The sequence below is a fragment of the Stegostoma tigrinum genome, chromosome 33 (genome assembly GCF_030684315.1).
Source record: "Stegostoma tigrinum isolate sSteTig4 chromosome 33, sSteTig4.hap1, whole genome shotgun sequence".
NCBI lineage: Eukaryota > Metazoa > Chordata > Chondrichthyes > Orectolobiformes > Stegostomatidae > Stegostoma > Stegostoma tigrinum.
This window is the reverse complement of record NC_081386.1, coordinates 255730-278166: the sequence shown is the minus strand read 5'-3', so window position 1 is coordinate 278166 and position 22437 is coordinate 255730. Positions and strand designations below refer to the sequence as shown.

The following is a 22437-nucleotide window of genomic DNA, read 5'->3' as shown; positions in this document are numbered from 1 at the left end:
AGAGGACTGTGAAACTTTGCAGAGGAGCACAGATACATTGAGTGAGTGGGCAAAGGCCTGGCAGATGGAATACAATGTAAATAAATGTGAAGTCATCCATTTTGGTAGGAGTAATAGTAAAAGGGACTATTACTTGAATGGTAAAACGTTACAGCATGCTGCTATGCAGAGGGACCTGGGTGTCCTTGTCCATGAATCATAGAAGGTTGATCTGCAGGTACAACAAGGAAGGCAAATGGAATTTTACCCTGCATTGTTATAGAGATTGAGTTTAAAAGCAGGGTTATGTTGCAACTGCACAAGGTGCTGGTGTATTGTGTGCAGTTTTGGTCTCCTTACTTGAGGAAGGATGTACTGGCACTGGAGGGGTTGCAGGGGAGGTTCACTATGAGGAGAGACTGAGTAGATTGCAATTATATTCACTGGAATTCAGAAGATTGAGGGGGGATCTTACAGCGACAGATAACATTATGAAGGGAATAGATAAAATAGAAGTAGAGAGGATATTCCCAGTGGCAGGTGAAGCTAGGACAAGAGGGCATAGCCTCAAGATTAGAGGGAGCAGATTTAGGACCGAATTGAGAAGGAACTTCTTCACCCATAGAGTTGTTAATATATGGAATTCCTTGCCCAGTGAAGTAGTTGACACTACTTCAGTAAAAGTTTTTAAAGCTAAGGTAGATTTTATTGAACAATAAAGGAATTAAGGGATACGGTGAGAACGCGGCTAGTTGATCTGAGTCCACGAAAAGATCAGCCATGATCTTATTGAATGGCGGAGCAGGCTCGAAGGGCCGAACGGCCTACTCCTGTTCGTTGTTCTTATGTTCTATACCTTACATTATACTACAACAGGAAGAAATACTCGGGATCATATCAGTTCCATATTCTTATTAGGAAGAGTCGTGTTCATGCTGCACAATGTAAGTTGCTGCACAAACCATTTATTCATGGAACGACGAGTTTAGGTTCAACGAGCAACTCATAACTGCAATGAAATGTAGTGTTAAATCAATGCTTCTCCTGACTAAGACAAATGAGAGCATCCTAGAGAGATTTTCTAGTGCTTTTGGTTCATTACTGTCAAATATATTGCAGATTCTCAATAAAACGCATGACAAATAACTGTGCAAATCGATTAAAACGTAATGGGCAACATGTCAACGCTCATCCATCTGTTATCTCTTCCAAAAGCTCCAGTAACTCATTATACATGAATACCATTTTGGAAATCCATGCTATGTCAATGTAACAAAGTTGCCGTATTTCATGCGACTAAAAATTCTATCCTGAATGATAATTTCTATCAGTTTCTACAGTGCGTTAACCAATGCGGCCTGTAATGTCTGGCCTTACGGTTACAGCAAGTCTTGAACAAAGGCAGTTGCAACAACCCAGTGTTCTGGCACCTCCATCGCATCTAGACAAAACTGAAAGTTTGCGTCCAGTACACTTTCCATGATGCTTTGTTTTTTAACGTCGTTCAACGTATCTCGTCTGGAACGGGTTCGCTGTCAACTTTACATACAGCATTCTATCTTAGCGAGTCTAGCATTAGGGTCATCGATCTTTATGTCAATAGCTTGGACATTTCCCATCTGTGTTCTGGGGAGATAGAGGGTGTTGAGAAGTCGGAAGTTCAGACTCACCTGAATCCCAGCGTGGCTCCTAGGTTTCCTGCGTAGGTGGAAGATCTTAGTCAATTCCGTACGCCTCTAAGTGAAATCAACAGCTGTGAGAGGCGAATAAGTGCTCCTGATGGAATCCTGGGCACAGGTCACAGCCTTAAAAACTCTGGTAATACTCTGTCCTCGCTGTGGTTAATCACAAGCTTCGATGAGGACTGTCTGTTACTCCATAATGAGTGCGTCTGATGGTTTCCTGACGACTATTCGCGGCCTTGACCGTTCTGAAGGGTCGAGTGGTTGATCTGGTCTGGCCTCCTCAATATCTTGTCACCGCAGGATCAGTTCTCATTTGTTGGCCAGTCCGGCCTCAGTTCCAGATTTCCACGGGGAGGTGGGTTTATAGTTCCAGCATCGGCAACCACACCTTGTCAGAGGATCCTCAGACCTGCAAGTATATTTAAGGTATGTAAGACCTGCTCGAGATAACTAGTAAGGAGTCACGATGCTGTGACCATCTTAGATACCTGTGGATTATCCCTCCAAAATAGAGGTGGCTCAGTGGCTCGTCCTACTGCCTCACAGCGCCACAGACCTGGGTTCAATACCACCCTCAGGCGACTGTTTATGTGAAGTTTGCACGTTCTCTCTGAGTGTTGGTGTGGACTTGTTGGGCTGAAGGGCCTGTTTCCACACTCTAGGAATTCTATGAAATACCTTTCTTCTTGTAGAAACACAGTGTGTCCAGAATCCGTGAAAGGAAAATTTGAGTAACTGCATCAAACATTCACTCAGATGAAGGTAGATATGTTTGTTAATTTGAAAGTTGAGGGAAATATATGAATACATTTTAATTTAACAGAAGGCAACATAAACCTCTACTGTGATTTATCTAAGGCACTAAGGCAATAACATTATAACTGTTTGACCATTATTCCTGCACTGAGGGTCTGAAAGTGCTATCCACTAATTGCCATTACCCTTGTCTTTTTTTGGTGTCTATGAATAGTTTCTTTCTTAATTATTTCTATGAAAAAGTTTTCTTCTTGTTTAAAGATTTCCGTACCTTATTTTGTTTACGCATGACGCCAAACCCACAGCACTTTGGTTGCATGCTAGCTGCCCTCAAGGCCATCAGAGATGCCATAAATGTCAGCTTTAACAGTGTCACCTGCATCTCCTGAACGATTGTTGCAAATATCAGCTGATTGACTAAAGGCAGCTAAATCATTTATATCATAAGTCAGCCTAATCCCAAAAGAATGGTAACTAGGCTTCAGGAATGAATTCTCTCAATCTGTTTCCTGAATGCTTCCAAAGCTTGTTTGAGGAGAGATGGGCCATGAAGAACACTTGGTTCTATTTCTTCATCAGAAGTGCCAGGCAAGAACCTAATGACAGCCAGTCATGGAGTCATACAACAGGGGAACAGACCCTTCAGTCCAATAAGTCCATGTCAACCATGTTCCCAAACTAAACTCATTCCAACTGCCTGCACTCAGTCCATACCATACAAACCTTCGTATTCATGAACTTAACAAAATGTTTTTATACTTTGTTCCTGTACCTACATCCACAATTTTCTTTGACAGTTCATTCCACACACAAAACATTGCACAAAAAGTTGCCTCTCATGTCCATTTTAATTCTTTCTCCTCTCACCTTAAAAATATACCCCCTAGTTTTGAATATCCTCCACATGAGGGAAAAGACCCTTTTCATTCAATTTATGTATGCCCCTCATGATTTTATAAACCTTACTTAGGCCACCGCTCAAACTCCTACTCTGTTGTTATAGTGTTCATCTGTGACCATAAAATCTCTTTGCATGATAAGACCGAATATCCTGAAGTTAACAATTGCAGAAACACAGTGTGTCCAAAATCCGTGAAAGGAAAATTTGAGTAACTGCATCAAACATTCACTTAGATGAAGGTAGATATGTTTGTTAATTTGAAAGTTGAGGGAAATATATGAATACGTTTTAATTTAACGGAAGGCAACATAAACCTCTACTATGATTTATCTAAGGCACTAAGGCAATAACATTATAACTGTTTGACCATTATTCCTGTACTGAGGCTAATTGCCATTACCCTTGTCTTTTTTTGTGTCTATGAATAATTTCTTTCTTAATTATTCAACCAATTCCTGGAATCATATCATTCAAAAAAGGTCCTTCAGTCCTTCAGATTTTTAGCACCATAAAACCCACTGTTACCTACACACATTGCACTTTCCCGCACAGGGGCATAGAGTTGAATGATATGGCACTTCAAATGCTCGTCCAAGAACTATTTAAAAGTTTTCAGCTTTCCCATCTCAACTGTCCTTCAAGGCAATGCATTCCAGAGCCCCACCACATTCTTGGCAGAAACAAATGCCTCAGTTCCACTTTCAGCCTCCAAGCTTTCACCTCAAATGTCTCAATCCCTACCTTGTTCACAACCCTTCGACTAAGGGTACAACCATTGATTGTGACAGCACAGAGGGGTCTAAAACAGGTATCAAACCTGATGCTTTAACACACTGTGATTATGCGTTACAGATGTCGACTCAACTGGGACTGAAGAGTTTTCATGGGGACAGTGCAGAGAGAAATTTAATCTGTAGTCAAATTGCATTGTTCCTATCCTGGGAGAAGGAGGAAAGCATGGAGGGTGAGTTATTCATATTTAACTCAGTGTTGCTCCTGCCCTGGGAGTGCTTGATGGGGACAGTGTAGGGAAAGCTGTTGGGGTGGAATGATCAAATGATTCACTCGAAACCCAGGAGTTCATTTCCAGCATCAAAGAGTTTATTGAAATTACACTGGTTGGCAGAAACCCTCTGAAAATCCAAACAGCTTCTTCTCCAAATAAACGACCCGGTCCTTCATCATCTCATAACTTTTCCCAGACTATCTTATCTCCCTTCTTGTTGATTTTCATGATGGACATTGTATTCAAGTATCTTCCTGCTCAGACATTTGCCAGCTGCACTGTGTTAACTGCCAAAGAATTGGTTACTTGTCTATCATTTAAGGACTCTTTTGGGATGGCATGGTGGCTCAGTGGTTAGCACTGCAGCCTCACAGCACAGGGACCCAGGTTTGATTCCAGCCTCAGGCGTCTGTCTATGTGGAGTTTGCACATTCTCCCCGTCTCTGTGTGGGTTTCTGTCAGTTTCCTCCCACAGTCTAAAGGTGTGCTGGCTAGGTGGATCAGGGGCAGAGTGGACTTGTTGGGCCAAAGGGCCTGTTTCCACACTGTAGGGAATCTAATCTAATCTAAATCCTTTATTAACCTCATTACATGAAATACAAAAGAATATTCATTTTTTTACTATTTATTATAATATCAGTTCTAAAAAAGCTATGTGATTACATCTATGTTAGAATTCTTTAGCTAACAAGTTGTGAGTGGTGTCTTTATTACCATATTTACAAGTTCCCCCAATCTTCATTCTTGGAGGTCTTATAATGTCTTCATTCAAGCCACATTCCAATGTCTACTAATTTTTGTGCCTTTGATTCATTCTTACCCATCATGACATGGGGGCTGCTTTTACTGTCTGAGAGTTGTTTGCTCTTGTAGTTTTACTTTAATCTTTTCCTCGTGCAATTTTTTTGTTCATAGCTGCCTCCATAAATACTTCAAAACATATAACTACGAGTATTTGAAGGATCTTAACTAAAAACTATTATTATCTAATTAAATATTGTGTGGGCATTAATGCCTTACGCATAAACAACTGCAGCTGCATATTCTGTCTCAGTTTTGTTACCTTGGGCCTATTCTTCTTCTTGTAAAGTTTACATTCATCAAATATTTTCCCAACTACTGTCGACCATGTTCTGCCGAATTAGCCATGGACTGCCATTGGCCATTTTGTGCTGCTCAGTCATGAGCAGCCCTAATAATGCTATATTTTGTATCAAATGCTGTGTTATAACTGTCCTCAAAGTGTATGATGGGGCAGTGTAAAGAGAGACTTACATCCACTTTAAAGAGTAGAGGGAACTTTGCTCTGTATATAGCTGAGTTCTGTACCTGCCTGTGGAGTATTTTAAGAGGGATTTGTACAGAGAAATTTATTTTCATTTTTAAAAGAATACACATTTATTCTGAATTATGCTCTGCACAGTAGCTTTGTTAGATGTGTTTGATGGAGACAATGGCCTTTTAATGTGTAAAGACCCGGTGCAGTACCTGTCAAGGCAGTGTTTGTTCAAGATTGTGTTGGGGGTGATATAATCAATGAGGAAATACACAGCGAACATGGCGTGGGAATTGCAGAAGGTTTTGAGACTGTTGTTAAAGTTTTAGATGATGACCCAAATCCTAGACTCTAGAACTAGGAAGAAGTCTTTCTCTCTATCAAACACAACAGGTTCTGTCATCATCTCAAAAATTATACTCACCTCAAATTGCTTTATAAAGAGAGTCACCTTGCAAGTGACTTGGTGAACAGATTAAAATTCGAGTACTCTTAAAAAAAAACTTCTATTCTTTATTCTAATGCTGAACTTTTTTTTATGATTCTTTCAAGTCTGTAATCCACACTGTACCTAAGGTGGTGCCAAAGCGGTGACAGTACAAACATTTCACTCCACTCATTCAACAACAAAGGTTAGTTTGATTCAATTCAATTCTAAATTCCGATAATAAGTACTGGGTTCGTGCCATTTCACCTTCTGGTCATTGAACTCCTACTGTCCAGCTATCACTCTGGTGAATCTCCACTGCACTCAAAAACACTTTGATTCCTAATTCCACACCCTTTTTTGAATGTTCTAATTTCTAAAGGAAATGTCATTTCTGTGCTAACGTCAAATGGCTACAGTGAACAAACCTAAAATGCCTGACTCACTCCTTCACAATCATTTTTCGTGCCTTACAGATGAAAAGATATTTCACACTTATACATTATCATATCTTGGCTTCCTGTATGTGAAATACAGTGAGATGCGAAGTGATGATTATTGAATGTTGGACTGAGGAAAAGTACGTGAATTGAATGGTTCATGTGAAACAGGGCACAGGGCAGGGAAGGCTTCACTTTGGGCATGAAATTCTGACAGCACGGGGTTGTGGAAGGAAACATTTCACAAGCTGTTTTCATTAATTCATTCATTCATTCCATTCATTTCTGCACTGTAGAAATGTTATTTTTGTTTGGAGGAAAAGGGCTTGGGAAGGGATGTTTGAAGGTACATGCAGGTTTTGATTGATTAAGATGCGAATTCCAGAATTGGTTTACAGATATCCAGTCACAATCAGCACAGAAGCAGATCCTTCATTCCTACCAGTACATACATGCCATAACCGGGCGTAGCTCATACCCCTTCAAACATTTTCTATCCATCTACTCAACCACACGAGAACCACTCTCAGTGTAAAAAAAAACTTGAGTCTCATGTCTTTATTTTAAAGCTTCCTCCTCTCACATTAAAAATATGTCACAAAGCCTTGAAATTCCCCACTGGAGGGAAAAGACACATGCAATTCCCTTCATCTATACCCCTCCTGATTGTACAAACCTCTATAAGGTCAGGTAACACCTCCTACACTAACGTGAAAGCAGTGTCGGACTATCCAGCCTCTGTTTATTAAGCAAACCATCTCTCCTCAATAACATCCTTGTAAGTCTCTTCTGAACTCACTCCAGTTTAATAAAATCTTTCCAAACAGGCAACCAGAACTGGACACAGACACTCCAGAAGAGGCCTCACCAACATCATGTACACTCTCAACATTACTATTCCTACATTCCTATTCCTATATTCAGTGATATCAGCAATGAAGGCAAGCATGCTAAGTTCCTTCTAAACCATGTAATCTAGATTGAGTTAGAGAATCAGAGAGTAAAACAGCCTGAAAATAGGTCTTCAGCCGAAACTGGTCCTTGCTGACTACGGTGCCCACTCAGCTAGTTTCAATTACCCGCATTTGGTCTATATCCCTCTAAATCCATCTTATCCATGTGCCTGTCCAGATGTTTCTTTAAACGTTGCTATGGTACCTGTCCGGATCACTTTCTCTGGCAGCCCATTCCATTTACGCACCAGTCTCTGCGTGTAGAAGTTGCCCCTTCGTCCTTCTTAAATCTGTCCTCTCTCACCTTAAACCTATGCCCTCTAGTTTTCTATTCCCCATCCCTGAGAAATAAAAACTGTATGCATTCATCCTATCTATGCCCCTCATGATTTTATAGGCCTCACAACAGTCACTCATCATTCTCCTACATTCTAAGGAATAAAGTCTTATATCCTGGCCAACCTCTCCCTATAATTCAGGCCGACTAGTCCTGGCAGCATCGTCTAAATCTCCTTTGCACAATGTCCAGTTTAACTATGACTTTCCTTTCACAGAGTGACCAAAACTGTACACAATACACCAAGTGTGGCCTCACCAACAACTTATACAGCTATAACGCCACATCACAACTCCAACACCCAATCCCTCGACTGATGAAGGCCAGCATGCGAAATGTCCTTCTTCACCACCCTGTCCACCTGTGACACTGCTTTGAATGAACTATGTCCTTGTACTCCTAGGTCCCTCTGTTCCACAACACTCCTCAGGTCCTTCCCATTTACTGTATAAGTCCTGCCTTGGTTTGACTTTCCAAAGTGCAACCCCTCACACTTATCTGTATTGCATTACACTTGCCAATCCTCAGCCTACGTCCCCATCTCATCAAGATTCCTCTGTAATTTTTGATAAACTTCTTTGTCCTAATTTTGTATCAATCCTAAACTTACTAATCATGACTTGTACATTCACATCAAGATCACTTACGTAAATAACAAATAACAAAGGTCCCATCACCGACCCCCATGGCACACCACTGGTCACAGGCCTCCAGCCTGAGGAACGACCTTCAGTCATCATCCTCTGCTTCCTACCATTGAACCAATTTGGAAACCAATTCACTAGCTCTCCCTGGATCCCATGCGACCTAACCTTCATGACTAGCCTGCCATACAGGACCTTGTTAAATGCCTTACTAAAGTCCATATAAACAACATCCACTTCCCTACCCTCATCCATCCTCTTGGTTACCTCTTCAAAAAACTCTAAAAGATTTGTCAGGCATGACTTCCTGTGCACAAATTCATGCTGACTATCCCTAATCGGACCTTGACAATGCAAATGTTGGTTGATCCTGTCCATCAGTATCGCCTCCGATAACTTGCCTACCACTGACGTCAGGCTCACTGGCCTGTAGTTCCCTGGCTTCTCTTTGCTACCCTTCTTAAACAATGAAACAACATTAGTCACCACCCAATCTTCCAGAATTTTACCAGTGGTTAAAGATGAAGCAAAATTCAATGCAAGGGCCTCTGCAATTTCTTCCCTAGACTCCCACAATGTCCAAGGATGGCTGTGATCAGGTCCAAGGATTTATCCACCTTAACATGCTTTAAGGCTGCAAACCCTTCCTCTCTGTTAAAGTGTATTTGGCCCAAAACATCCCCATTTGTTTCACTTTTTTTCTTAGCATCCATGGTTCTCTCCTTAGAAAGCACTGAGGAGAAATATTCATTTAAAAAATCTCCCCCATCTCGTGTGGTCTCACACATAGATGGCCATGCTGATCTTTAAGGGGACCGATTCTCTCCATAGCCACCCTTTTACTCTTACTATAGCTGTAGAATCTCTTGTGATTATCCTTAATCTTATCTGCCAGATTCATCTTTTGCTGTTCTGATTTCCCTCTTAAGTGTGCCGCTACACAATTTATAGCCATTTGGGGATTCACTTGAGCCCCTTAGAGTAAACCTCCTTCTTCTTCCTGGTCAGAGCCTCAATATCCCTTGTCAGTAAGGGATCCCTAAACCTGCCAACTTTTCCTTCACCCTAACAGGGACATATTGTCCCTGGACTCTTGACATGATATTTTTAAAAGCCTCACATTTGCCAGTCCTTCCTTTTCCTTCAAAAAGCCTCACGTAATTGACCTGTGCTGGATCTTGCTTACTGGGTCCAAAATTCACCCTGCTCCAGTTTAGTACCTTAACCTGTGGACCTGTCCTATCTTTTTCCTGTAACCATGTTAAAACTAAGAGAGTTATGGTCACTGAACCCAAAGTGCTCTCTGACTAACATTTCAATCACTTGCCTGACCTCATTTCCTAGCAGTAGGTCCAGTGTTGTACACTCCTGAGTAGAGCCCTCTACATGCTGATTTAGGAAACTTTCATGGACACATTTGACAAATTCCAACCCGTCTGGGCCTCCCACAGTCTAAAGATGTGCAGGCTAGGTAGATTGGCCATGCTAAATTGCCCATAGTGTTTGGGGATCTGTGGGTGATGGGTCTGGGTGGGATGCTGTGAGGTTTGGTGTGGACTTGCTGGGCAGAAGGGCCTGTTTCCATACTATAGGGATTATATTCTATTCAAATAAATGCACTTTAAAACAGAAGTCTTTTCCCTCCCTTTGCTTTGCCCCTGCCTATCCTGAACAGTAAACTTGCTCTTGATGTCTAATGTATTTTTCCCTGCATTCCCCTGTCTTATTCAGGGTCCCAACCCTCTGTCAAACTAGTTTAAACTCTCCCGGGGAACAGTGGCAAATCTCCCCAAGAGGATATTGGACCCCATCCGCTTCAAGTACAACCTGTGCCTCTACCCCAAAAGAGATTGCAATGATCCAAGCCTGCACCCTGCGACTGACTATTTTACTGCAGATCTTATCAATGATGTTCTCTGTATCCTGAATGATCCTGAGTGTATCCAGCTCCAGCTCCCGTTCCGTAATGCGGTCTGTCAGGAGATGCAGCCAGGTGCACTTCTCACAGGTGTAGCCACCAGGGAAACTGGAAATCTTCCTGACCCCCCCACCAACCTGCAAGAGGAACATGCCATTGCCCTAACTGCCATCTCGACTGCCTTCAGTCCAGACAGAAAGAGAGTTAAAGAACCCTTACCTGTACACCCTGCTCAGTGTCCTCACACTAGAACCTCTCAAACAAAGGCCTCAACACTTCCACTCAAATTCTGGCCCATTCTCTTAATGGGTCCTCCCTTCCACACCTTTACCTGGCCAGTTGCTTTCCTCACAGAGCTGTTTCTTTTTTTTTGGTCCCAGGAAGAGAGAAGGTGGGGAGACACCAATATAATGCTTCAGGTTTAGCCACATCTTGACACCAAGTTCTGTCTGACCTGCTATACAGCCATGGCGACTGTGGCGATGTCTCCCAGAATTCTATTGTGATAACTCTCAGCTGCCCTCTGGTTTGCGATGACTGGAAACTGAGGAGAATATTTGGCTGAATAGGAGCTGGACCTGCACGAAGGGAAAGCATCATATATCCCCCTAAAGTCTTAACAACTGCTCACCACTTCTTTACCACAACCTCAGCCATTGCCTCATGTCCAGGCTACCTCTGGCGCTTTAAGCCATGGATTGCAGTACAAACTGCCTTGCATTTAACATAGAACACAGAACACAGAACATAGAATATTACAGCACAGCACAGACCCTTTGGCCCACAATGTTGGATTATCTTACTCTAAGGTCAAACTACCCTGCAGACCCTACATTTTACTATCATCCATGTGCCTATCCAAGAGTTGCTTAAATGTCCCTAATGTATCTGACTACACAAACACTGCCAGCAGTGCATTCCACATGCCCACCACTTTCTGCATAAAGAACCTACCTCTGACATCTCCCCTATACCTTCCTCCAGTCACCTAAAAATTATGCCACCTCGTAATAGTCATTTCTGCCCTCGGAAAAAGTCTCTGACTATTCATAATATTATGCCTCTCATCATTTTGTCCACCTCTATCAAGTCCTCTCTCATCCTTCTTCACTCCAATGAAAAAAGCTCTAGCTCACTCAACCTTTCTACATAAGACCTGCCCTCCAGTCCAGACAGCATCCTGGTAAATCTCTTCTGCAATGTTTCCAAAGCTTCCTCATCCTTTCTATGATGAGGCAAACAGAACAGAATACAATATTCCAAGTGTGGTCTAACCAAGGTTTTATAGAGCTAGAACATAACCTCACGGCTCTTAAACTCAATTCCCCTGCCAATGAAAGTCAACACACTGTACGCCTTCTTAATAACCCTATCAACTTGGGTGGCAACTTTGAGGGATCTATGGATGTGGCTGCCATCAGTAACTCTGCTGGAGCTATCCCTGTTGTTGTGTGCAGGGTGATCCTACAATCAACAGGAACCAGGACAGTTTGGTATCAATTGACACTGTAGGCTGCTTCTTTAAGCCTGCCTTCACAATATTTGGTCCACTCTTTCCACTAGGTCATTGGACAATGGATAATATGGAACTGGGTTCAGTAAAGATTTACAAGGATTTTGCCAGGGTTGGAGGTTTTGTGTTACAAGGAAAGGTTAGGACTTCTTTTCCTGGAGTGTCAGAGACTGAGGGGTGATCTTATAGAGGCTCATAAAATCATGAGTGGCATACATAAAATGAATAGGCAAGGTCTTTTCCACAGGATTTGGGAGCCTGAAACTAGAAGGCATAGGTTTAAGGTGAGAAGCAAAGATTTAAGGGATACACAGCTGCAGCATAGCCTCCCTGGTTTTAAACTCCATTCCTCTAGCAATGACAGACAAAATTCCATTTGCCTTTTTAATTACCTGCTGCACCTGCAATCCCACCTTCAGCGATTCATGCACAAGGACACCCAAGTCCCTCTGCACAGCAGCGTGCTGCAATTTTTTACCATTTAAAACATAGTCCATTTTGCTGTTATTCCTACGAAAAAGAAAGACCTCACAATTATCAACATTGTACTCCATCTGCCAGACCTTTGCCTACTCACTTAGACACTGCAGACTTTCAGTGTCTTCTGCACACTTTGCTCTACCACTCACCTTAGTGTCATCTGCAAATTTTGACACACCACACTTAATCCGCAACTCCAGATCATCTATGTAAATTGTAAACAATTGATGTCCCAACATTGATTCCTGAGGCACAGCACTAGCCACTGACCGCCAACCAGAAAAACACCCATTTACCCCTACTGTTTGCCTTCTACTGGTCAACCAATCCTCGATCCATGCAAATACATTACGTGTAATACCGTGCAACTTTATCAAATGTAACAGCCTTTGGTATGGCACCTTGTCAAATATCTTCTGGAACTCCAGATACACTAAATCCACAGGTTCCCCATTATCCACCATTGCAAGTAATGTACTCAAAGAATTCCACCAAATTAGTTAAACATGACCTACCATTCATGAACACATGCTGGGTGTTCCCAATGGGAGAATTTGTATCCAGATGTCTAACAATTTCTTCTTTAATGATAGATTCAGGCATTTTCCCCATGACCGAAGTTAAGCTAACTAGCCTAGAGTTATCTGATTTTTGTCTACTTCCTTTCTTAAACAGTGGCGTCACATTGGCTATTTTCCAATCTGCAGGAACCACCCCAGAGTGCAGTGAATTTTGGTATATAATTACTAGTGCACTTGCTATTTCCCCCACCACCTCTTTTCGAACCCTGGGATGCATTTCATCAGGGCCAGAAGACTTGTCTACCTTTAACCCCATTAGCTTGCCCAGCACTGCCTCCTTAGTGATAATGACACTTTATAGGTCCTCACGTGCTATAACCTTCTTGCTATTTGTCTTCAGCCCATCACTCACAATCGACATTGCCTCTAAGCTGGAAGCCTCTCTCATGCGCATCTTGGAGGCCCATGCAGCTAAAAAGAAAAACTCAAGGTGTATTGAAAAGGTGAAAGCCAATTTTAAAAACAGTGATTAGAACTTTTTTATTATGAGTGTTTTAATTAGTGGAATAAAGGAACCTCAACTGCTACTAATTACCACTGGGGGTATTCCTAATTAGTCCACAGGATGTTAATTTTTAACAGATATATGAATTTGAATGTTGGAAGTTTCAAGCAATCTTAAATTGATTAAAAAAATTCATCAATAAACCAAAGCTAAGATACCACAGCTCTAGTGAGATGTTTCATAGAGAAACTAACCAAAGTGAGAGTTGGCCAAAAGGCTTTGAAAACTGAACAAACAACAAAAACTAGAGTAAATAAAGAGGCCAACATTTTGTAACTCGAGACAAGGTATTTTTCTTATGAACTGTCTCTCTGGAAGCACGAAGAAAGAGATTCACTGGGCCTCATTAAAACAGAGAAATTCAATGACATGAATTACATAGTGAGTACTCTGGATGGGAAGGGAAGAAACAGCAAATTTGTCATGTTACTATGTTAAAGAAATAATAAGGTGTCTGATCATAAGAAAAGCACATTTACAGTAGCAAAAATATAGGGAACAAAATTAAAATATCCAAATATTTGGAGATTGAATCAAATGAAAATTCAAAAGGTGATCTTCCAGCAATTGGATCGGATAAGATGAAGGAATTTAAACAGGTAGAGAGCATAATATTCTGTCTCCCAGAAAACTAATTATGTGGACCACAAAACAATGACAAATAAATGAGGTGATTTGCGCTTATAGGCCTCAAAAAATGCTTTTGGCTATACATGACATTAATGTAGGGGATGTGTTACTTATAAAACAACATCCTTACAAATTCAATCCAAAAAAGTTAGTTCAAGTGACAGAGGAAGTTAGGTTCATGATGGACAATGACATTATTAATGATATTATGGGTGGCACAGTGGCTCAGTGCTTAGCGCTGCTGCCCCACAGCACCAGGGACTCAGGTTTAATTCCACCCTCGGGCAACTGTCTGTGAGGAGTAAGTACATTCTCCCCGTGTCTGTGTAGGTTTCCCCTGGGTGCTCCACTTTCCTCCCACAGTGCAAAGATGTGCAGGTTAGATAGATTGGCTAAGCTAAGTTGCCTGTAGTGTTCAGGGGTCTGTAGAGTAGGTGGGTTATAGGGGGATGGGTCTGAGTGAGATGCTCCAAGGGTTGGTGTGGACTTGTTGGGCTGAAGGACCTGTTTCCACACTGTAGGGATTCTATAATTATTGAATTAAGCCATAGTAGCTGGACCTCTCCAAAGAACAAAGGAAAAATTACAGCACAAGAACAGGCCCTTCGGTCCTCCAAGCCTGCACCGATCCAGATCGTCCATCTAAACCTGTCACTTATTTTCCAAGGATCTGTATCCCTCTGCTCCCTGCCCATTCATGTATCTGTCCAGACACTTATTAAATGACGCTATTGTGCCCGCCTCTACCACTTCCAGTAGCAACATGTTCCAGGCACCCAACACCCTCTGTGTAAAGAACTTTCCGAACATATCTCCCTTAAACCTTTCCCCTCTCACCTTGAAATCGTGACCCCTAGTAATTGAGTCCCCAACTCTAGGAAAAAGCTCCCTGCTCTCCAAGCTGTCTATTCCTCTCATGATTTTGTAGACCTCAATCAGGTCCCCCCTCAACCTCCATCTTTCTAATGTAAATAATCCTAACCTACTCAACCCCTCTTCATAGCTGGCACCCTCCATACCAGGAAACATCCTGGTGAACCTCCTCTGCACCCTCTCCAAAGCATCCACATCCTTTCAGTAATGTGGCAACCAGAACTGTATGCAGTATTCCAAATGTGGTCGAACCAAAGTCCGATACATCTGTAACATGACCTGCCAACTCTTGTACTCAATACCTTGTCTGATGAATGAAAGCATGCCGTATGCCTTCTTGACCACTCTATCAACCTGCGTTGCCACCTTCAGGGTACAATGGACCTGAACACCCAGATCTCTCTGTTCATCAATTTTCCCCAGGGCTTTTCCATTTATTGTATAGTTCGCTCTTGAATTGGATCTTCCAAAATGCATCACCTCACATTTGCCTGGATTGAACTCCAATCCTGGATTGATCACAACCTCAAACCTGATAGCTCCCCAACACTGCACCATCCATCCATCCCCACACCCTTGCCCTGTCTGTGGATTCGATTGTGAGGTTGGGTTTGGAGTAGAGGGAGCAGAGTGCTGCCATTTCTGATGCTGAGAGGTTGGCGTAGGTGAGGAGATGCAGACATTAAGGCAACCGATGTGACAATAGCAGTTGGAGATGAAGAGGTCAAAGAGGACGTGGTTTGTTAAGAGAATGGCTCGACAGACTCCTGTTTAAAGAAGTAGGTGCTGAGGTGGAGCTGGCAGAAAAAAAAGCAGCTTGATATCTAGAATTGTGTGGAATTTGTAGATGAATGTGCAAAGGGCAACGTAAGTGGAGAGCTGACCACTCATCTTCAGTGAGGGGGAGGTCAAGGAGGATGGTGAATACTCGGCAGTGCTTGGGCTGGGGCTTCATGTTAAACTGGAGCTAGGAGTAGAGTGGAGATTGCCTCTAGAATGAGTGTGTGTATGAGAACTGTCACATGGGAGGAAGCAGAAGTAGCAATGAGACCAGCCGGATCAGTGGTGGGGTGCTGGGGCAACCACGCAGTTAATTGCGCCAGCTGCTTTCAGAAGAAGGTTGGGATTATTTTGAGGTCCAAGGTAGCTGAGGAGATTGGTGTTGGGAGGTATGAGAGAGCTTGGCATACAATATTTGATGCGCGCCCTTCAACGAATAAATAACAGTAGAGGGCCTGTGCAGGTCTGAGAGAGAGAGGCTCTGAGATGCGGGAAGGGCTGACTGTAGTCAGAGAAGATACTGGGGCATGGCCACGATGGTGAAGATGAGGGTCCACGGGGAGAACCGTTTATGGAGGTACTGTAGTTAACAGTTGTCCTGATTTGGTTCAAATTGGCATGCTCTGAACATTGCTTGGAGCCCATGGAGAATGAGCTAGCTGTACAAGCAGGTACTTAGGAAGGCGACATGGCTCTCAAAGTCAGTTTGTTTCAGGGTATAGTCGAAGGACTTCACGGCAGAAAATATAATCCAGGGGTTGCGCGGTTGAGAAATCCACTGAGATCTCCTCAGAGGGAGGAGGAAAACTCCTTCAAGTTAGACATTCTTGGAATAGGCTTCGCAGTATGGTTTTCAGCAATTAAGACAGAGCAATGACTGCAGATGCTGGAAGTCAGAGTCGATAAGATTTGGAGCTGGAGGAGTAGAGCAGGTCAGTTAGCGTCAGAGGAGCTGGAAAGTCAATGTCTCGGGTCTGGGCCCTTCATCAGGACTGGGAAGGGAGAAGACAGCACAGAAGGGCAGCACAGTGGCTCAATGGTTAGCATTGCCGTCTCACAGTGCCAAGCACCCAGGTTTGATTCCAGCTTTGGGCGGCTTTCTGTGTGGAGTTTGTCCTTTCTCTCCATGTCTGTGTGGGTTTCGTCTGGGTGCTCCAGTTTCCGCGTACAGTCCAAAAATGTGCAGGGTAGATGGATTGGCCATGCTATATTGCCCATAGTGTTCAGGGGTGTTTAGGTTAGGTGTGTTAGACTTGGGGCATACGTCTACATGGGATGCTGTTTGGAGGGGCGGTGTCAGTTCGTTGGGCCACGTGGCTTGTTTCCATACTGTAGGGATTCTAACAAATAAATAGAGGGAAGGGTGTGGGGCTGGGGAAAGGCAGGTGGGATGGTGATAGGTGGGTGCAGGAGTTGTAGAGATTGATCAGTGGGAAGGGTGGAATGGACAAATGAGAAAGAAAATGGACAGTTTTGTCAGGTCAAGGAAGCAGGGATGAGAGGGAGGGGTGGACATGGAATGAGGCTGAGAGTGGGGAGGATTTGAAGCTGGTGGATGAGCATGGGGTGATTCATTTGTGTTTTTTTGTATGGAAGACACTTTGTGCTGGTTGCAAAAGGACAATATCATTCACTATTACTCCACATGGTTTCTTTCTCATTCTTTACATCTATGTAATAATGTGTGCAGTATTTTCCTTCTTTTTGATCATAGACTTCCAACAGACTGCTTTAGGAGAGATCAAAATTATATTTGTTTCTCCTTTTTACATTCCACTGTTTTCATGTGAGATGGGAGGTGTGGGGATTTGATTACAAATAGATCATAATAAGAGCAGATTTATTTTGAACAATTATCATTTTATGAGTGTCTTCCCTCTCACAGGATATCAATCCCTAAGGATGGTGTTTGTGTCATCAGAGAATTTGTTTTTTGTTAAAAACCAGGAACTGTTTCAATGTGTTGTTTCTTGTTGTTAGTGAGGGCATCGCCTCAGATAAGTGCGGAAACCTACAGTTCATAAGGAGGAGAAAATGGGACAGAATTTCAAATTCAATATCTCAGTCACACTTTTACTAAACACATATAAGGAACGGATCACAAATTTACTGTTCAACATGCAAAAGATTTATTATCCTGTCATTGCAGCTATTGCTGTTCCTGGTAAGTCTTTCCAATTTTACATCCAATAATGTAAAATAACTGTAACCGTTGTCTACATTTACTGTCTTGCTCTTACTGCTAAGGCTGTTGCTTCAATTCAGTGATGCTATCCTTCTAAATATGTCCAATACAGTTTGCACTTTATAACTATTTCAGTTGGTTTCCTGTGGTCTTATTTTTTGCTCTTCATGATGATATTCTGACAGAGTGACTCGTTTATTTTTCAGACTTCCAGAAATCAAGCATTTTACTTTTAATTATTATTCCATAAGATGTGTTTTTACAAATCATTAGGGTTTTGTCATTATCAAATAGAAATAACACCATAAAGACAGTCATAAACTGAAAAAGAACTGTTGAATAAGTGGAAGGCACAAATGACAAATGATCCAGCGATAAGATATGATGCATTTCATTACAATGCACAGAGCTCTGTTAAAACAAAATCTGGCTTCATTATGATTTTGTCATGAGTCTTTCTCAGTTTGTGTGACTACAATGCTGACTTCAAAATTATGGGTCTTATTCAACATTTCAGTGTTCAAAACAGATGCCCAGGGTGATGTTCTATTGAAATTCCAGGAAATGGTGCACTTGAGAATTGCTGAAAAGCGCATTCATTTTTCAGCAATAATTACATTCTGTTGTCCTAAAGTATTACATTTTTGGAGAATTTGTGCTGTTAACGAAACATTAACCAAAGGCCTACCAGTGACCATAGAATTTAGTGAGCTAGTTTTAAGAATCGCAGCAGACTTGTTTAATGTGCTTTGGCCAATGGCCATTGTTTGTGTGCTGTTTAGCACCAATTTGTTTAATCTTTCATAACTTCCAAATGTTTTGGTACGTGGAATGTTCTTAGTTGACTTTTAAATACTTGGGTTTGTCCACTTGTCTTCAAAAGTGTGACTTAAATATAAATATGGGTTTGTATATGTTGGCATTGCAGTGCTAAAAATGGAAAGGAATTGGAAATTATTTGCCTTAAAATCAGCATGCTATAACGAATTGAAAATAAATCAAAGATTCACAAAGTGTTGCAGTGTCGAAGTGTGTTCACTGTCTTGATAAATGATCATCATCGCCTAACAGCAATCTCACCTTTTTCCTCATAATATTGCACACTGATTCTTTTGACAAATCATCCAATTCTTCTTGAATGCTTCAATTGAATCTGCCTCCAACACATTTCCAGGCAATGCACTCCAGACCGTAACTGTACGCTGATCTTAAAAAATCTTATTTTGCAGAGCATTTTAAATCTAAACTGTCTTGTTCTTATTCATTTTATGTTCTTGCTACCAAGTCTATTCATCTCATTGATTATGTTGACGTCAATAAGATCCCCATTTATTCTTTTTTACTCTGTGGAGGACAGTCGTAACTTGTTCATTAGATCATCATAACCCAATTCCTGTGATTGCGATTTTAATAATGCCCCATCCATGGAACCATTCATGTAAAGAGCTTCTTTACTGTTTCCAAATGTACACAATGTTTCAGTTGATGTAATAACTTTCTGAGCCATATTCAACATTCACCGCTTTGCTCTTGCACTCTTTGCCACTATTACTGAAGCTGAGCAAAGTGCATGCTTTACTTGTTACTCTCCAGCTCTATCAAAAAGCAGCATGAGAAGAGGTTGCTAACTGGTAGGTTATATTGGCATGCAGGTGCAGCACAAATGGTTTATGATCTTATTTGCCTCAATATATCCAACCCAGAAGAGATTCCTTTTCCACAGCTTTGTGAAGAGGTTCAGCGGGGATTGATTGTCTTCCTTGCTGTATGCTTAGTGATAAACTGCAAGATATGGATGAATGATATTTTCCCTGTTATACATGATTCATTGTGTGGCACCACTACTCTATTTAAATTGATGCTTCCTTCCAAAGTTTACCTTTTAAACATACCACTGTGTAAATTGTCACATACCAATGTTGTTTCTTTGCCTCCTTACAGTTAATATCATAACAATTTTCATCCTGCCTCGGGGAAAATGTGGGCTCTCCAAATGTGTCACTCGATGCCTCATAGCCATGGCAGCAGCTGATCTAATGGTTGTCATCAGTGATTTGATACTACGGCAAATATCTTTTCTTTACCCAGAACACTTTACCATCCTGCTCTCACTTTCTTTGTGTAACATACATGCTGTCATCTTGTTTACAACAACTGACTGTTCTATCTGGTTCACTGTCACTTTTACTTTTGATCGATTTGTGGCTATTTGTTGTCAGAAGCTGAAAAAAAGATATTGCACAGAGAAAACAGCAGCTGTGGTTTTAGGAACAGTGACTGCATTGAGTTGTTTAAAGGACATCACCTGGTATTTTATGTTCACGGGTAAATATTGGCTTGCGAACCTTCCGTGGTTTTGTGATGTAACATGGAACATTCGGAATTCCCAGGTCTGGGGAACAATTGAGTTCCTTTGCTATATTCTTACTCCAGGAATCCCTTTTGTTCTGATACTGCTACTCAATGCTTTAACAATCCGACACATTTTAGTTGCCAGCAGAGCCCGCAGGAGACTCCAAGTTCACAGCAGTGGGAAAAGAATAAAAGACCCAGAGATGGAGAATAGAAGAAAATCCATAATTTTACTTCTACTTATTTCAGCAAATTTCATACTGCTATGGGCAATTTTCATGTTTTTTTTCTGTATGCAACAGAATGTGGTTTTTGGGTTATTGTTCTATATTTTTACCAAACTTTGTGCAAGAAATAGGATTCATGTTCCAGCTCCTTAGCTGCTGCACAAACACTTGCACATATGCTGTTACACAAAGTAAATTCAGAGAGCAACTTAAAAATGCAGTGAAATATCCCTTACATGTTATTCTTAAATTGATGAAATTATAAGTAGTCCTGAATACTTTCTAATTTCCAAACCCAGTCAAGTGTCATGCATTTTCTTCCAAGTCTTACAGCCCTGGTATCCATAGTGAAAAACTGTTGGTGACATGCTTCTTTCTCATTGCAGATCTCTGAAAGTGCCACAGTGAAACTGAGCAGATAGCCCCAAAATCCAAGAAATGCTCTGCTTTCTCTCCACAAAACCAATGGCAACTTAATGGTTTTTTGTGTGACCAGTTAACATGAAAATGGTGTGGGATGAAATAGTTCAATAAATGAAGGATTGTTGCACTTACACGGTGATATTTGCATATTTCTTCATCAATTGCTGATACATAACATGTCTGTTTTGCCCTCAGACAGAGTTCGTAACACAGACAAAGCAAGAACTTACTTGTGACCATTTATGATATTTCCACTTGTGTTATACCTTTCACATTTCAGCAGAGAAACATTGAATGATCTTTTTGTACCTTTTGCATTATTTTGCATATTGTAGTTGCCTGTTGTGAAATTTACAATACACTAAGTTCTCTCATGCTCATACCTTTGGGTGGCCCTATGACTTTGATCCCTCTCTGGGAAGGAGTCATCGTAATCAACTGCATGGCACCCATCCAAGTTCCGGTCATTTCAGAGGGAGCAATATACTTTTGGGAACTTCCAGACTACTGTCTTAAATGACAAACCCCTTATACTAATGTTATTTTAGATTTTCCAACAATTTGAAACATCTTTGCAGCACCAACACTCTCAAGCACTTGAGAATTTGATGTGCTTCAGGGTTGTCAACTCTCAATCACTCCCCACTGTAATTCGTAAACGTTCAATACATTAAACTTCTGATCTGAAAGTTCTTCCATACCCAAAACCAAACAAATGAACATGTGACGATACTACGGCTTTCCGAGGCATATTTTGTCCTTTTTTTAAATGGAGGCTAAAACCACAAAACCGAATGATTTGCTCCAAGCCAAAAAGAAAGGTAATTGGCTGGGAAGGCTTTGGTTTTCTTTTTAAGGTCGGAACAATAAAAAACAGTATGAATGGTTGGAGTCGGGTACCTACAGATCCCAGAGTTTTAGTTTAGCTTTCAGCCATTGCTGGGCCTATTTGAAGCTGGTTAGCCAAGCCATTGCATTTTCCCTCTTTCACAGGTACAATCGCGGGTTCTCTTCCTGCTGCCGGAATCGTATGTGAGACAACTTATTTCACTAAATTTGCCTTGACCAAGGGCACATTTATGGGATCTTACAATATTGCAACAGTTGCTATTTAGTCTTTTAAATGCTTGATTGTTGTGCTTTTTTTTTGGTTTCTAAGAGAGTTAAAGTGAGGCCAATTCACCTGTCTTTTCATTGTATTTTAAAGGAACAAAGTTTTTTTTTCTCAAAGCCGAGTAGTGCAACCAATCAAATTACTTCTGGAACAAAAGGACTTTACATTTGCCTGTAATTAAGAAAATGTTAAGTTCCAGGTAATATCCTTGATATATTCAAAGTTGTTCTGGTCTGTTGCATAACAAACATTCTCTGCAAAATGGCTGGGAGGTGGAGGGATTGCTAGGTGACTTGAGAAATTGAGTCTGTGGTCTAGAAAAAAGAAGGAAGCATATGTTGGGCATAGATAGCTGGGACAGAGTGAATCCCCAAAACAATATCAGAGCTTTGGGATTATACTCAAGAGGCGAATCATGAAGGCAAAAAGGGGACATGAGAAAACTGGTAAAC

The 22437-nt window shown here is 41.5% G+C and overlaps 1 long non-coding RNA gene across 1 annotated transcript; it reads left to right on the top strand.

Moving 5' to 3' along the window:
* Nucleotides 1-1656: 1656 nt before the first annotated feature.
* Nucleotides 1657-20959, top strand: LOC125467343 (uncharacterized). Its single transcript, XR_007250616.2, has 5 exons — nt 1657-2090; nt 4174-4285; nt 6156-6235; nt 17665-17848; nt 20835-20959. It is a non-coding gene; the product is annotated as an uncharacterized LOC125467343 (long non-coding RNA).
* The last annotated feature ends 1478 nt before the right edge of the window (nt 20960-22437 follow it).